The sequence below is a fragment of the Hemitrygon akajei genome, chromosome 11, assembly GCF_048418815.1.
Source record: "Hemitrygon akajei chromosome 11, sHemAka1.3, whole genome shotgun sequence".
Classification (NCBI taxonomy): domain Eukaryota; kingdom Metazoa; phylum Chordata; class Chondrichthyes; order Myliobatiformes; family Dasyatidae; genus Hemitrygon; species Hemitrygon akajei.
The window spans coordinates 846,100-861,598 of record NC_133134.1 but is presented as its reverse complement, the minus strand read 5'-3'; the positions used below and the strand labels follow the sequence as shown (position 1 = coordinate 861,598).

General features: G+C 43.4%; 1 protein-coding gene across 3 annotated transcripts in view; it reads right to left on the bottom strand.

Annotated features, from left to right (window-relative positions):
- Positions 1–15,499, bottom strand: part of LOC140735215 (netrin-3-like) — a 430,472-nt gene that overhangs the window by 47,835 nt on the left and 367,138 nt on the right. The window lies entirely within an intron of this gene.

The window sequence follows — 15,499 nt, the reverse complement described above, 5'->3', positions numbered from 1 at the left end:
ATAGACCAGTGAGTCTTACTTCAGTCATTGGTAAATTGATGGAGAAGATCCTGAGAGGCAGGATTTATGAACATTTGGAGAGGCAAATTATGATTAGGAATAGTCAGCTTGGCTTTGTGAAAGACAGGTTGTGCCTTACGAGCCTGATTGAATTTTTTGAGGATGTGACTAAACACATTGATGAAGGTAGAGCAGTAGATGTAGTGTATATGGATTTTAGCAAGACATTTGATAAGGTACCCCATGGCAGGCTTATTGAGAAAAGTAAGGAAGCATGGGATCCAAAGGGACATTGCATTGTGGATCCAGAACTGGCTTGCCCACAGAAGGCAAAGAGTGGTTGTAGATGGGTCATATTCTGCTTGGAGGCTGGTGACCAGTGGTGTGCCTCAAGGATTTGTTCTGGGACCCCTACTCTTTGTGATTTTTATAAATGACCTGGATGAGGAAGTGGAGGGATGGGTTAGTAAATCTGATGACACAAAGGTTGGGGATGTCGTGGATAGTGTGGAGGGTTGTCAGAGTTTACAATGAGACATTGATAAGATGCAAAATTGGGCTGAGAAGTGGCAGATGCAGTTTAATCCAGATAAGTGTGAGCTGGTTCATTTTGGTAGGTCAAATATGATGGAAGAATATTGCATTAATGGTAAGATTCTTGGCAGTGTGGAGGATCAGAGGGATCTTGGGGTCCAAGTCCATAGGACACTGAAAGATGCTGCGCAGTTTGACTCTAGTTAAGAAGACCTACAGTGCATTGGCCTTCATCAATTGTGGCATTGAGTTTAAGAGCCGAGAGGTAATGTTGCAGCTATATAGGACACTGGTCAAACCCCACTTGGAGTACTGTGCTCAGTTCTGGTCACCTCACTACAGGAAGGATTTGGAAACCATAGAAAGGGTGCAGAACAGATTTACAAGGATGTTGCCTGGATTGGGGAGCATGCCTTATGAAAATAGGTTGAGTGAACTTGGCCTTTTCACCTTGGAGTGATGGAGGATGAGAGGTGACCTGATAGAGATGGATAAGATGATGAGAGGCATTGATTGTGTGGATAGTCAGAGACTTTTCCCCAGGGATGAAATGGCTAGCACAAGAGAGCAGGGTTTTAAGGTGCTTGGAAGTAGGTACAGTGGAGATGTCAGTTATAAGTTTTTTATGCAGAGTGGTGAGTGTGTGGAATGGGCTGCCAGCGGCGGCGGTGGAGGCAGATATGATAGGGTCTTTTAAGAGACTCCTGGCTGGCTACATGGAGCTTAGAAAAACTGAGGGCTATGGGTAAAGCCTAGTCAGCATTATGGGCCCAAGGGCCTTAATTGTGCTGTAGGTTTTCTATGTTTCTATCTACTCTGTCTAGGCCTTTCAACATCTGAAAGGTTTCAATGAAATCCCCCCTTCATCCTTCTGAATTCCAGTGAATTCAAATGTCCAGAGCTATCAAATGTTCCTCATATGGTAACCCCTTCATTCCTGGAATCATCCTTGTGAACCTCTTCTGGACCCCCTCCAAACCCAGCATATCTTAGATGAGCGGCCCAAATCTGTTCACAATACGCAAGGCGAGGCCTCACCAAGTGCCTTATAAAGCCTCAGTATCACATCCTTGCTCTTGCATTCAAGACCTCTTGAAATGAATGCTAACATGGCATTTACCTACCTCACCACTGACTCAACCTGCAAGTTAACCTTCAGGGTATTCTGCACAAGGACTCCCAAGTCCCCCTGCATTTCAGATTCCTGGATTTTTTCCCCATTTAGAAAATAGTTTGCATATGTATTTCGACTGTATAACCATGCATTTTCCAACATTGTATTTCATTTGTCACTTTCTTGTCCATTTTTCTAATGTCCAAGTCCTTCTGCATCCTACCTGTTTTCTCAACACTACCTGCCCCTCCACCAATCTTCGTATCATCTGCAAACTTGGCAACAAATCCATTTATTCCATCTAAATTATTTATATACAGCGTAAAAAGAAGTGGTCCTAACATCGACCCCTGCTAGTCACTGGCAACCAACCAGAAAAAGATCCTACATGATTTATCCTTCTTGTAATCTCAAAGAATTCCAACAGGTTCATCAGGTAGGATTTTCTCTGAAGAAAACCAGACTGACTTTGTACTATCTTGTCCTGTGTCACCAAGTACTCCATCACCTCATCCTTAATAATTGACTCTAACATCTTCCCAACCACTGAGGTCAGGCTAACTGGTCTATAATTTCCTTTCTGCTGCCTTCCTCCTTTCTTAAAGAGTGGAGTTACATTTGCAATTTTCCAGTGCTCTGGCATCATGCCAGAGTCCAATGATTTTTGAAACATCATTTCTAATGCCACCACAATCTCTAACGCTACCTCTTTCAGAACCTTAGGGTTCAGTTCCTCTGGTCTGGTTGATCTATGTACCTTTAGGTCTTTCAGCTTTTCGAGCACCTTCACTCACTTATCTTCCATCACACACTACAACATCAGGCATGCTGCTTGTATCTTCCACAGTGAAGTCTGATGCAAAATACTCATTTAGTTCATCAGCCATCTCCTTGTCCCCTGTTATTATTTCTCTTGCCTCCTTTTCTAGCGGTTCTATATCCACTCTCATTTCTCTTTTATTTTTAACATACTTGAGAAAACTTTCACTATCCACTTTGATATTATTTGCTAGCTTGCTTTCATATTTCATTTTTTTCCCTTCTAATGATTTTTTAGTTGCTGTCTGTAGGTTTTTGAAAACTTCCCAATCCTCTATCTTCCCACTAATTTTTGCTTTGTTGTATGCTTTTTTTTTACACAATAGCTTGACTTCCCTTGTTAGCCACGGTTGTACTATTTTACCATTTGAGTATTTGTTCATTTTTGGAATACTCATGTCCTGCACCTTCCTCATTTTCCCCAGATATGCTCTCACTTTCACTTTTTTGTTGGCTTTGCCTTCTCTTGTTAGCCATGGTTATATCATCCTACCTTTAGAATACTTACTTTTTGGTTTGTATGTATCCTGTGCTTCTGAATTGCTTCCAGAAATTTCTGCCATTGCTGCTCTGCCGTCATCCTTGTCAGTGTTCTTTTCCAATCAATTCTGGTCAAATTCTCTCTCATTGCTTGGTAATCCACTTTACTCCAGTGTAATACTGATGAATCTGACCTCAGCTTCTCCTTCTCAAAATTCAGGGTGAATTCGATCATATTATGATCACTTTCCTCTTAGGGTTCTTTTACCTTAAACTCGTAAATAAATTCCGATTCATTGCACAATACCCAATCCAGAATAGGTGGTCCCCTAGTGGGCTCAACCATGAGCTGCTCTAAGAAGCCATTTTGTGCGCATTGTAGAAATTTGCCCTCATGGATTCCACCACCAACTTCATTTTTCCTATCTAAGTGTATAATGTCACTGTGCCACGTGACGGTGAGGATAGAAATAGAATGAGGTGGTAGATGAATGCATGGCTGAAGAATAGGAGCAGGGGCAGTGATTCAGATTTCTGGATCATTGGGACCTCTTCTGGGGCAGGTGAGACCTGTACAAAGGGATGAGTTGCACTTGACTCCATTATTCTTGTGGGCAGATTTACCAGAACAGTTGGGAGTTGGGATATGGCAGGGGGATGGAAACCAGTATGATAGAACTCTGGATGAGCAAGCTGGTTTACAAGTAGGTGATGGGTGTAACATGAATGCAAGGAAGGAAAAGTCAATGACTGAGTACAAATACAGACAGAGCAGCGAGTTAAATTGTATCACAGAGGCAAAATTCAAAAGAGTGTAGAATGCAGGACTGAAGGTACTGTATTAAATGCACATAGCATTTGGAATAAGATGGACAAACTCATGGCACAATTAGAGATTGGTCTGTATGGTGTTCTGGGCACCACTGATTCGTGGCTGAGTTGGGAGCTTCACATCAAAGAATACACTTTGCACCGAAAGGACAGGCAGGAAGGCAAAGATGGTGGTGTGGCTCTGTTAACAAGAAGTGGAATTACATTTTCAGAAAGAGGTGATATAGAGTCAGAGAATGTTGGATCTTTGTGGGTGGATTAAGAAACTGCAAGGTTAAAAAAGCATTATGGGAATCATATATAGGTATCCTAGTAGTAGCTAAGATGTAGGGTTGAGATTGCAAAGGGAGCTTGAAAGGGCATGTAATAAGAATAATGTCACAATTGTAATGGGGAACTTCAATATACAAGGGGTTTGGGAAAATCAGGTTGGTGCCAAATCCCAAGAGAGGGAATTTGTTGAATGCCTATGAGATGGCTTTTTAGAGCAGCTTGTTCTTGATCCTACTCTGGGAAAGGCTATCTTAGATTCGGTGTGGTGAAATAACCCAGCCCATATTAGGAAGCCTAATGTAAAGGAACTCTTAGGAGGCAGTGATGATAATATGATTAAATTCATACTGCAATTTGAGAGGGAGAAGCATAAGTTACATGTATCAGTATCGCAAAGAAATAAAGGGAATTACAGAGGCATGAGAGAGGATCTTGAACAGATGGATTGGAGGGGGGTCCTGTCCTGCTAAGGGATCTTGGCCTGAAATGTTGACTGTACTCTTTTCCATCAATGCTGACTGACCTGCTGAGTTCCTCCAGAATTTTGTGTGTGTTGCTTACATTACCAGCATCTGCAGATTTTCTCTTGTTTGTAATTGGCTTGGAAGAGTATACTGGCGGGGATGACGGCAGAGCAGAAATGGCTGAAATTTCTGGGAATAGTTTACACGGCGGAAGATAGATATGTCCCACAGAAGAGGTAGCACTCAAATGGCTGGGGTAGGGAACCGTGGCTGACAAGGGACGTTAAGGACTGTATAAGAACCAAGAAAAAGGCATATAAGGTAGCAAAAATGAATGGGAATTTGAATGATTTGGTAGTTTTTAAAAATCCAACAAAAGGCAAATAACTACAAAAGTTTTAAAAAGAGAAGTGATGAAATATGAGGGCAAACTAACCAACAATACGAGGGGTGATTGATAAGTTCATGGCCTAAGGTAGAAGGAGTCAATTTTAGAAAACCTATCACATTTATTTTTTCAACGTAGTGCCCTCCTGCATGTACACACTTAGTCCACTGGTCATGGAGCATATGGATCCCTTCTTTGTAGAAGTGGTCCACGGCAGGGGTGACTGATAGGTTCGTGACCTAAGGTAGAAAAAGATGAGTTATTAACTTCAAACTTTCTGTATTATCACTCAGAGTTGAACTGCACGTGCATGTAAAGAGAGTGTCTTGGACCTTCAGGTGGTCCACAGCAGGGGTGATTGATAAGTTCGTGGCCTAAGGTAGAAGGAGATGAGATATACAGCTCTCGTTACAAGCACGCGCACTTCAACTCTGAGTGAAAATGCGGATAGTTTGAAGTTAAGAACTCAGCTCCTTCCACGTTCGGCCATGGACTTATCAATCACCCCTGCTGTGGACCACCTCTGGATGTCCAAGACGCTGACTTCTACAAAGAAGGGATCCATATGCTCCATGACCACTGGACTAAGTGTGTAAATGTAGGAAAAATAAATGTGCTAGGTTTTCTGAAATTGACTCCTTCTACCTTAGGCCATGAACTTATCAATCACCCCTCGTATCAAGCAAGATACTAAAAGTTTTTTCAGTTTTATTAAGAGTAAAAGGGAGGTGTGAATTGATATTGGACCATTGGAAAATGATGTTGGTGAGGTTGTAATGGGGGACAAAGAAATGGCAGATGAACTTAATAAGTAATTTGCAACTGTGTTCACTGTGAAAGACATAAGTAGTGTGCCAGAGATCCATGAGTGTCAGGGAACAGGAGTGAATGCCATTGCTATTACAATGGAAAAAGTGCTAGACAAACTCAAAAGTCTTAAGGTGGATAAGTCATTTGGACTAAATGGACTATTTCCCAGTGTCCTGGGAGAGGTTGCTGAAGAGGTAATGGATGCATTGGTCAAGATCTTTGAAGAATCATTTGATTCTGGCATGGTGCTGGTGGACTGGAAGATTGCAAATGTTGCTCCACATTTTAAGAAGGGAGGAAGGCAAAAGAAAGGAGATTATAGACCAGTTAATTGAACTCAGTGGTTGGGAAAGTTTTGGAGTCTATTATTAAGGATGAGATTTTGGGGTATTTGGGGAAAATAAATCAAAGTCAGCATGGCTTCTGTCACGGGAAATCTTGCCTGACGAATCTGTTAAAGTTCTTCGAGGAAGTAACAAGCAGGGTGAACAAGGGAAGGCAGTGGATGTTATTTACTTGGATCTTCAGAAGGCATTTGATAAGGTGCCATGAGGGTACTTAACAAGATAAAATACTACGGTGTTACAGGAAAGATGCTGGTGTAGGTAGGGGAATGGCTGACAGGCAGGAGGCAGCGAGTGGAAATAAAGGGGGGCTTTTCTGGTTGGCTGCCAGTGACTACTGGTGTTGCTCAGGGGTTAGTATTAAGACTGCTACTTTTCACATTGTTTGTCCATGATTTGAATAACAGAATTCATGGCTTTGTAGCAAAGTTTGTGGATGATATGAAGATAGGTGGCGGGGTAGGTAGTACTGAGGAAGCAATGTGATTGCAGCAGGACTTAGACAAATTGGAAGAATGGGCAAAAAAGTGGCAGATAGAATACAGTGTTGGAAAGTGCATAGTGTGTGTCAGACAGAGTGGTCAGCAGCACTGGGGCTCCACAGGGGACTGTCCTGTCTCCCTTTCTCTTCACTATCTACACCTTGGACTTCAACTACAACACACAGTCTTGCCATCTTCAGAAGTTTTCTGATGACTCTGCCATAGTTGGATGCATCAGCAAGGGAGATGAGGCTGAGTACAGGGCTACGGTGGGAAACTTTGTCACATGGTGTGAACAGAATCATCTGCTGCTTAATGTGAAAAAGACTAAGGAGCTGGTGGTGGACCTGAGGAGGGCTAAGGCACCGGTGACCCCTGTTTCCATCCAAGGGGTCAGTGGAGGATTACAAGTACCTGGGGATACGAATGGACAATAAACTGGACTGGTCAAAGAACACTGAGGCTGTCTACAAGAAGGGTCAGAGCTGTCTCTATTTCCTGAGGAGACTGATGTCCTTTAACATCTGCTGAACAATGCTGAGGATGTTCTACGAGTCTGTGGTGGCCAGTGCTATCATGTTTGCTGTTGTGTGCTGGGGCAGCAGGCTGAGGGTAGCAGACACCAACAGAATCAACAAACTCATTCGTAAGGCCAGTGATGTTGTGGGTGTGGAACTGGACTCTCTGACGGTGGTGTCTGAAAAGAGGATGCTGTCCAAGTTGCATGCCATCTTGGACAATGACTCCCATCCACTCCATAATGTACTGGTTAGGCACAGGAGTACATTCAGCCAGAGACTCATTCCACCGAGATGTAACACTGAGCGTTATAGGAAATCATTCCTACCTGGGGCCATCAAACTTTACAACTCCTCCCTCGGAGTGTCAGACACCCTGAGCCAATAGGCTGGTCCTGGACTTATTTCCACTTGGCATGATTAACTTATTATTTAATTATTTATGGTTTTATATTGCTATATTTCTTCACTATTCTTGGTTGGTGCGGCTGTAACAAAACCCAATTTCCCTCGAGATCAATAAAGTATGTCTGTCTGTCTATCTATCTATCTATCTGCTGCTCTATCTTCATCAATGTGTTTAGTCACATCCTCAAAAAATTCAATCAGGCTCGTAAAGCACAATCTGCCTTTGACAAAGCCATGCTGGCTATGCCTAATCAGATGATGCCTCTCCAAATGTTGATAAATTCTGCCTCTCAGGATCTTCTCCATCAACTTACCAACCACTGAGGTAAGACTCACTGGTCTATAATTTCCTGGGCTATCTCTACTCCCTTTCTTGAATAAGGGAACAACATCTGCAACCCTCCAATCCCCATTGATGATGCAAAAATCATTGTCAGAGACTCAGCAATCTCCTCCCTCTCCTCCCACAGTAGTCTGGGCTATATCTCGTCTGATCCCGTGACTTATCCAACTTGACGCTTTCTGAAAGTTCTAACATATTCTCTTTCTTAATGTCTATATGCTCAAGCTTTTCAGTTCACTGCAAGTCTTCCCTACAATCATCAAGTTTCTTTCCTATAGTGAATACAGAAGTATTCATTCTGTACCTCCACTATCTCCTCCAGTTCCATACACACTTTCCCACTGTCACACTTGATTGGTCTTATTCTCTGAAGTTTTATCCTCTTGCTGTTCACATACTTTTAGAATGCCTTGGGGTTTTCCTTAATCCTGCCCGCTAAAGCCTTCTCATGGTCCCTTCTGACTCTCCAAATTTCATTCTTAAGCTTCTTCCTGCTAGCCTTATAATTTCCTAGATCTCTATCATTACCTAGTTTTTTGAACCTTTCATAAGCTTTTCTTCTTGACTGGATTTTCAACAGCCTTTGCACACCATGGTTCCTCTACACTACCATACTATCCCTGTCTCATTGGAATGTATTTAACCATATAACCATATAACAATCACAGCACGGAAACAGGCCATTCCGGCCCTCCTAGTCCGTGCCGAACTCTTAATCTCACCTAGTCCCACCTACCCGCACTCAGCCCATAACCCTCCACTCCTTTCCTATCCATATACCTATCCAATTTTACCTTAAATGACACAACTGATCTGGCCTCTACTACTTCTACAGGAAGCTCATTCCACACAGCTATCACTCTCTGAGTAAAGAAATACCCCCTCGTGTTTCCCTTAAACTTTTGCCCCCTAACTCTCAAATCATGTCCTCTCGTTTGAATCTCCCCTACTCTCAATGGAAACAGCCTATTCACGTCAACTCTATCTATCCCTCTCAACATTTTAAATACCTCGATCAAATCCCCCCTCAACCTTCTACGCTCCAATGAATAGAGACCTAACTTGTTCAACCTTTCTCTGTAACTTAAGTGCTGAAACCCTGGTAACATCCTAGTAAATCGTCTCTGCACTCTCTCTAATTTATTGATATCTTTCCTATAATTCGGTGACCAGAACTGTACACAATATTCCAAATTTGGCCTTACCAATGCCTTGTACAATTTTAACATTACATCCCAACTTCTGTACTCAATGCTCTGATTTATAAAGGCCAGCGTTCCAAAAGCCTTCTTCACCACCCTATCTACATGAGACTCCACCTTCAGGGAACTATGCACTGTTATTCCTAGATCTCTCTGTTCCACTGCATTCCTCAATGCCCTACCATTTACCCTGTATGTTCTATTTGGATTATTCCTGCCAAAATGTAGAACCTCACACTTCTCAGCATTAAACTCCATCTGCCAACGTTCAGCCCATTCTTCTAACCGGCATAAATCTCCCTGCAAGCTTTGAAAACCCACCTCATTATCCACAACACCTCCTACCTTAGTATCATCAGCATACTTACTAATCCAATTTACCACCCCATCATCCAGATCATTTATGTATATTACAAACAACATTGGGCCCAAAACAGATCCCTGAGGCACCCCGCTAGTCACCGGCCTCCATCCCGATAAACAATTATCCACCACTACTCTCTGGCATCTCCCATCTAGCCACTGTTGAATCCATTTTATTACTCCAGCACTAATACCTAACGACTGAACCTTCTTAACTAACCTTCCATGTGGAACTTTGTCAAAGGCCTTGCTGAAGTCCATATAGACTACATCCACTGCCTTACCCTCTGATTTATGCAGAACATCACACAAATATACCCTAAACATGTGCCACATTTCTGCTGTACATTTTCCTGAGACCTCCTGTTACTAGTTTATGCTTCCAGGTTCCTGCCTGATAGCTTCATATTTCCCCTTACTTCAATTAAACACTTTCCTAACTTGTCTGTTCCTATCCCTCTCCAATGCTATGGTAAAGGAGATAGAATTGTGATCACTATCTCCAAAATGCTATCCCACTGACAGACCTAACACCTGACCAAGCTCATTTCCCAACAACATCATAGCTCCAAGTACCGATCCACGCTCTAAGTTCATCCACTTTGTTCATAATACTCCTTGCATTAAAATAGACATATCTCAAACCATCAGTCTCAGCATATCCCTTCTCTATAGCCTGCCTATCCTCCCTCTCACACTGCCTACAATTTTTCTCTTTCTGTGAACTAACCACCCCTTCCTCCGTCTCTTCAGCTCGGTTCCACCCCCCCAGCGATTCAAGTCTAAACTCTCCTCAGTAGCCTTAGCAAACCTCTCTGCCAGGATATTGGTCCCCCTTGGTTTCAAGTGCAAACCATCCTTTTTGTACAGGTCACTTCTGCCCCAAAAGAGATCCCAATGATCCAGAAATCTGAATCCCTGTCCCCTCTCCAATCCCTCAGCCACGCATTTATCCTCCACCTCACTCTATTCCTATACTCACTGTCATGTGCCACAGGCAATAATCCCGAGATTACTACCTTTGAGGTCCTGCTTCTCAACTTCCAACCTAACTCCCTGTAGTCCGTTTTCAGGACCTCCTCCCTTTTCCTACCTATGTCGTTTGTGCCAATATGTACCACGACCTCTGGATGTTCACCTTCACACTTCAGGATATGTCGGCCTGGACCCTGGCAGCCAGGAGGCAAACTACCATTCACTTTTCTTTCCTGTGTCTACAGAATCGCCTGTCTGCCCCCATAACTATAGAGTCCCCTAACACTGCTGCGATCCTCTTCTTTTCCCTACCCTTCTGAGCCACAGGGCCAGACTCTATGCCAGAGGCATAGCTGCTGTTGCTTCCCACAGGTAGGCCATTCCTCCCCCCCCCCTACCGACAGTACTCAAACAGGAGTGCTTATTCTTAAGGGGGACAGCCACAGGGGTACTCCCTAGTATCAGACTCCTGCCCTTCCCTCTCCTGACTGTTACCCACTTATCAGTCTCCCGAGGCCTTGGTGTGACTACTTGCCTTTAGCATCTATCACCTCCTCACTTCCCCTGAACAAAGAACATTACAGCACAATACAGGCCATTTGGCCCACAATGTTGTGCAAACCCTTAAACCCTGCCCCCCCCCCCCATATAACCCTCCATCTTAAATTCCTTCAAATACCTGTCTAGTAGTCTCTTAAATTTCACTAGTGTATCTGCCTCCACCACTGACTCAGGTAGTTCATTCCATGCACCAACCACTCTTTGAGTAAAAAAAACCTTCCTCTAATATCCCCCTTGAACTTCCCTCCCCTTACTTTAAAGACATGTCCTCTTGTACTGAGCAGTGGTACCCTGGGGAAGAGGCACTGGCTGTCCACTCTGTCTATTCCTCTTAATATCTTGTACACCTCTATCATGTCTCCTCTCATCCTCCTCCTCTCCAAAGAGTAAAGCCCTAGCTCCCTTAATCTCTGATCATAATGCATACTCTCAAAACCAGGCAGCATCCTGGTAAATCTCCTCTGTACCCTTTCCAATGCTTCCACATCCTTCCTATAGTGAGGCGACCAGAACTGGACACAGTACTTCAAGTGGGGCCTAACCAGAGTTTTATGGAGCTGCATCATTACCCCGCGACTCTTAAACTCTATCCCTCGACTTATGAAAGCTAACACTCCATAAGCTTTCTTAACTACCCTATCTACCTGTGAAGCAACTTTGAGGGATCTGTGGACATGTACCCCCAGATCCCTCTGCTCCTCCACAGTCCCAAGTATCCTTCCATTTACTTTGTACTCTGCCTTGGAGTTTGTCCTTCCAAAGTGTACCACCTCACACTTCGCCGGGTTGAACTCCATCTGCCACTTCTCAGCCACTTCTGCATCCTATCAATGTCTCTTTGCAATCTTTGACAATCCTTTACACTATCTACAACACCACCAACCTTTGTGTCATCTGCAAACTTGCCAACCCACCCTTCTACCCTCACATCCAGGTCGTTAATAAAAATCATGAAAAGTACAGGTCCCAGAACAGATCCTTGTGGGACACCACTAGTCACAACCCTCCAATCCGAATGTACTCCCTCCACCACGACCCTCTGCTTTCTGCAGGCAAGCCAATTCTGAATCCACCTGGACAAACTTCCCTGGATCCCATGCCTTCTGACTTTCTGAATCAGCCTACTGTGTGGTACCTTGTCAAATGCCTTACTAAAATCCATGTAGATCACATCCACTGCACTATCCTCATCTATATGCTTGGTCATCTCCTCAAATAATTCTATCAGGCTTGTTAGACATGATCTGCCCTTCACAAAGCCACGCTGACTGTCTCTGATCAGACCATGATTCTCTAAATGCTCATAGATTCTATCTCTAAGAATCTTTTCCAACAGCTTTCCCACCACAGATGTAAGGCTCACTGGTCTATAACTACCTGGACTATCCCTACTACCTTTTTTGAACAAGGGGACAACATTCGCCTCCCTCCAATCCTCTGGTACCATTCCTGTGGACAACAAGGACATAAGATCCCAGCCAGAGGCTCAGCAATCTCTTCCCTCACCTCGTGGAGCAGCCTGGGGAATATTTCGTCAGGTCCTGGGGACTTATCCGTCCTAATGTACAAACCCCATTTCCAGAAAAGTTGGGATATTTTCCAAAATGCAATAAAAACAAAAATCTATAATATGTTAATTCATGTGAACCTTTATTTAACTGACACAAGTACAAAGAAAAGATTTTCAATAGTTTCACTGACCAACTTAATTGTATTTTGTAAATATACACAAATTTAGAATTTGATGGCTGCAACACACTCAACAAAAGTTGGGACAGAGGCATGTTTACCATTGTGTTACATCACCTTTCCTTTCAATAACACTTTTTAATCGTTTTGGAACTGAGGATACTAATTGTAGTAGATTTGCAATTGGAAATTTTGTCCACTCTTGCTTGATATAAGACTTCAGCTGCTCAACAATCCGTGGTCTCCGTTGTCTGATTCTCCTCTTCATGATGCGCCATACATTTTCAATAGGAGATAGATCTGGACTGGCAGCAGGCCAGTCAAGCACACGCACTCTGTGTCTACAAAGCCACGCTGTTGTAGCCCGTGCAGAATGTGGTCTGGCATTGTCCTGCTGAAATAAGCATGGACGTCCCGGGAAGAGACATTGCCTTGATGGAAACGTATGTCTCTCTAAAATTCTAATATATGCCTCAGAGTCAATGGTACCTTCACATACATGCAACTCACCCATGCCATCACAGATGCTTGGTTTTGCACCTTTCGCTGATAACAATCAGGATGGTCGTTTTCATCTTTGGCATGGAGAACTCGACGCCCCTTTTTTTCCGAAAACTAGCTGAAATGTGGACTCATCTGACCACAGCACACGGTTCCACAGTCTTTCAGTCCATCTGAGATGAGCTCGGGCCTAGAGAACTCGCCGGCGTTTCTGCATAGAGTTGATGTACAGCTTCCTCCTTGCATAATACAGTTTTAAGTTGCATTTCTGGATGCAGCGACGGACTGTGTTAAGTGACAATGGTTTTCCGAAGTACTCCCAATCCCAGGTGGCTATAATTGTCACAGTAGCATGACGGTTTCTTAGGCAGTGCCACCTGAGGGCTCAAAGATCACGCGCATTCAACAGTGGTTTCTGACCTTGTCCTTTACGCACTGAGATGTCTTTGAATTCACTGAATCTTTTCACAATATTATGTACTGTAGATGTTGAAAGACCTAAATTCTCTGTAGTCTTGCATTGGGAAATGTTCCTTTTGAACTGACTAACAATTCTCTCACGCATTTTGGCACAAAGGGGTGAGCCACGACCCATCCTTGCTTGCAAAGACTGAGCCTTTGATGGATGCTACTTTTATACCCAGTCATGATACCTCACTTGCTACCAATTAGCCTGCTTAATGTGGAGTCTTCCAAACTGGTGTTACTTGAATATTCTGTGCACTTTTCAATCTTATTTTAACTCTGTCCCAACTTTTGTTGAGTGTGTTGCAGCCATCAAATTCTAAATTTGTGTATATTTACAAAATACAATTAAGTTGGTCAGTAAAACTATTGAAAATCTTTTCTTTGTACTTTTGTCAGTAAAAGGTTCACATGAATTAACATATCACAGATTTTTGTTTTTATTGCATTTTGGAAAATATCCCAACTTTTCTGGAAATGGGGTTTGTATTTTAACAACTCCAACACCTCTTCTCCCTTAATATCAACATGCTCCAGAACATCAACCTCACTCATATTGTCCTCACTGTCATCAAGTTTCCTCTCATTGGTGAATACCGAAGAGAAGTATTCATTGAGGACCTCGCTCACTTCCACAGCCTCCAGGCACATCTTCCCACTTTTATCTCTAATCGGTCCTACCTTTACTCCTGTTATCCTTTTGTTCTTCACATAATTGAAGAATACCTTGGGGTTTTCCTTTACCCTGCTCGGCAAGGCCTTCTCATACCCCCTTCTTGCTCTCCTCAGCCCCTTCTTAAGCTCCTTTCTTGCTACCCTTTATTCCTCAATAGACTCATCTGATCCTTGCTTCCTAAACCTCATGTATGCTGCCTTCTTCCATCTGACTAGATTCTCCACCTCACTTGTCACCCATGGTTCCTTCACCCAACCATACTTTATCTTCCTCACCGGGACAAATTTATCCCTAACATCCTGCACGAGATCCCTAAACATCAACCACATGTCCATAGTACATTTCCCTACAAAAACATCACCCCAATTCACACCCTCAAGGTCTAGCCTTATAGCCTCATAATTTGCCCTTCCCCAATTAAAAATTTTCCTGTCCTCTCTGATCCTATCCTTTTCCATGATAATGCTAAAGGCCAGGGAGCAGTGGTCACCGTCCCCCAGATGCTCACCCACTGAGAGATCTGTGACCTGACCCAGTTCGTTACCTAATACTAGATCTAGTATGGAATTCCCCCTAGTCGGCCTGTCAATATACTGTGACAGGAATCTGTCCTGGATGCACTTGATAAACTCTGCCCCATCTAATCCATTGGAACTAATCAGGTGCCAATCAATATTAGGGAAGTTAAAGTCACCCATGATAACAACCCTGTTATTTTTGCTCCTTTCCAAAATCTGCCTCCCAATCTGCTCCTCGCTATCCCTGCTGCTACCAGGGGGCCTATAGAATACCCCCAATAGAGTAACTGCTCCCTTCCTGTTCCTGACTTCTAGCCATATGGACGCATAAGAGGATCCTGCTACAATACCCACCCTTTCTGTAACTGTTATAGTATCCCTGACCAGTAATGCCACCCCTCCTCCCCTTCTCCCCCCCCCTCTATCCCTTTTAAAACACTGAAATCCAGGAATATTGAGAATCCATTCCTGCCCTGGTGCCAGCCAAATCTCTGTAATGGCCACGACATCATAATTCCAAGTATGTATCCAAGCTCTCAGTTCATCACCTTTGTTCCTGACGCTTCTTGCATTGAAGTACATACACTTTAGCCCATCTACCTTACTACCTTTACACCCTTTATTCTGTTTCTCTTTCCTCAAAGCCTCTTTATATGCTAGATCTGGTTTTACTCCATGCACTATACTTGCAGCTCTCCTCCACCTCACCATCTGCTCTAACACTCTGGTTCCCCTCCCCCT